Source organism: Pyxicephalus adspersus, chromosome 10 (assembly GCF_032062135.1).
Source record: "Pyxicephalus adspersus chromosome 10, UCB_Pads_2.0, whole genome shotgun sequence".
NCBI classification, from domain to species: Eukaryota; Metazoa; Chordata; class Amphibia; order Anura; family Pyxicephalidae; genus Pyxicephalus; species Pyxicephalus adspersus.
In genome coordinates, this window is record NC_092867.1 from 47,092,758 (window position 1) to 47,095,236 (window position 2,479).

General features: G+C 40.9%; 1 protein-coding gene across 1 annotated transcript in view; it reads left to right on the top strand.

Moving 5' to 3' along the window:
* The first annotated feature begins 1,474 nt into the window (after nucleotides 1-1,474).
* The window catches only part of LOC140339420 (uncharacterized), a 10,876-nt gene continuing 9,871 nt past the window's right edge, over nucleotides 1,475-2,479 (top strand). The window contains exon 1 of the mRNA XM_072424122.1: nucleotides 1,475-1,607. The gene's annotated coding sequence lies outside the window, so the exon portion shown is untranslated. The remainder of the gene's footprint in view (nucleotides 1,608-2,479) is intronic.

Genomic DNA, 2,479 nt, shown 5'->3' on the forward strand with positions numbered 1-2,479 from the left:
GGGTAACAGGAAGATGTATGCCATTTGAAAGAATGATTTTCTTGCCAAAGAATTAATTTTTAAATCCAAATTTGCCAGAGTCAAGTTGCCAGATATGTGTGCCTCAAATGCTATCATTTGAGTTCATAAATGTTGTAAGAATACACCAACGTATTCTCTGAAGCTGAAAATCCCTTGTTAAGAAGGTCGACTGGGTCAGCTGCGGGATTCCAAATACGCGCAAAGATGCGTTTTTGCTTGATAAATTGCCCTGATTGTCTAAAAAAGAAGAGACTACATGAAAGGATTTAAAAGAAAAAAATAAAGGATTTCTCAATACTCTTGAGCAAATGTCAAAAAGAAGGCTTGACTCAGAGCTCATTGGGCTGGTCTTTTGGTGCCATTCCAAACTGGTGACTTCCAAAAAGCATTTTTGGCTCTGCAAGATGCCAAAGTTGATATTACAAATGGAGATACCCTGACGACTGTGCATTTCTATTTGTGCGTGGTCCCAGCATGTACATAGATGGACCTATCAGCAAAAAAGGTTACCCCATTACCAAATGTATCACTTTATATACCTGGTAAGGAAATAGTTGCAGAAACAGACTCTGAAAGCCCCACAAATTGTGGAGAGAGTTATGATTCACCACTTTTTGACAGCTGCCCCACAAACTCTGCAGGAGTAGATGAGTCATTCAAGCCCACAGTGAACCAACCAGTTTGTGGAAGTGATTGAGCCTTATTGTGCCTTTAGATTTCAGGTGGTAAATGTTTTCTCTCATTTTTCTGTCAACAGAAGTTGAGGTTTATCTTATTTGTCCCTCATGCAGGATAGAATTGCTACAGTTATGCCTAATATCAAGAAGGACATGCAATGAGATTAGGAAGCCAAAGTTTGGCCTACAATTTCCTAACTGAAGTAAGGTCTTCAAGGTAAGCTCTGGTGATTATGTGCTTGCCTTGATCCCCACAGTAGAAAGACTGTTCCTGCACACATGGCAGGAACCATAGTTGATATTTAGGAAGGTGACAAACCTGATAAGTAAAAAAAGAAGCAAATGTATCACAAATAAATAATAATTAAGCTTTGGACAGAAAGGAAGATCCTTTTAGGCTACTGCTCAGTCTCTTCCCCAAGCTCAGAGAGAAAATCAGGATGTAGAGATTGCCAAATCTCTGTCAGCACACTCAAAAGGGGAAGTTATTTGAACATTTAGTTAATCTGTTCTATTATTAGAATGTCGAATTTGTAAAGCGAATGAACTAAAACATTGTTTTTTTGATTTTGATCTCTCAGTGAGCTGCAGGGAGGAGCAGAAGACTGACAATTATCTTTAGTAGTGGGCATCCTAGTGGACATCTTCATCAAAAAGAATATGCCTTAACAGGCCCTATAAAATTCAGACGTGATTTAGCACTTATTTTAATATTGTGTATACTTACTATGAGCATGTCATGTTGTTGACATAATTATAGAAAATACTGGGACTTTTGTAGGTTGCACAATACTGCAGATTTCTATTGTCTAATGATTTTTGGAGTGGGCGATGTGCTGAGAATGGGTAGTGGAAACTGTGTGGAATAAGATTCAGTTTTGTACTTGAAGACAGAGTGGCTTACTGCAGGTAGGCACTGTTATTTTTTTCATTAGTCACTAGTCACACATCTGCTAATTTGCAACCCCTTTTTTTTAGCTTTAAAATGTATTGTATATACAAAGCTACTTACCACAGCTTCTACAGTTAGAACAAAATTAGAATTTAAATGTTAAAACTCAAGGTTTTGTGTGTGCAGTTTTGTTCCTTAGTTGTGTAACCTGTAATATAGTATCCACATGGGTGTGCTTATTGTAGTGGCCAGGTTAGGTGTGTCCCAACGCTAGCTATGCTCGGTCCCCCGGACACGGTCGAGGTGTCACCACGTGTTGCTGCTCTCCGGAAGGGATGGTAAGGCGTGGTACACCCCAATGGGAAATAAGTCCAGAGAGTCAGGGTCTGCAGTAAACCAGGGTGCTCTTTTACTGGAGGAATTCAGGTACAAAACAATACAGGCAAAGCATTAGGCTGGCTTCTCCAGTCTCCTCCCTGGCAGAAGAAGGGTTTGATGCTGAGGAAAGGCCTGAGCTAGCTGTCCCTCTTTCTCTTCAGAAGGCTGGTACCCTGGTCCAAGGCTGGTGATCCAGGGTCTGTGGCAGCGTATCCCTGTCTCAGCGTCTTCTTCTGGTCATTCAGTAGTCTGGCAGAGTCTCCTCTTCCAAACACTGGTCCCTAACTGCAAACACACTAGGGACTCTGACTGCTCTTCTTATATACAGTTTTTGCTAGACTAGAACCTTCTAGAGGGTGGAGTGGAGTGGAGAAGCTCAGCACAAACGGATACATTGTTTCAGTTCCTGTCTGGTAGGCTTACATTAGAACTTCAATGATACCCAATGGCAATGACACAGCAGGTTTTCCAGACAAAAACAAGTTTCCAGACATATCAACAGAGCTACAAC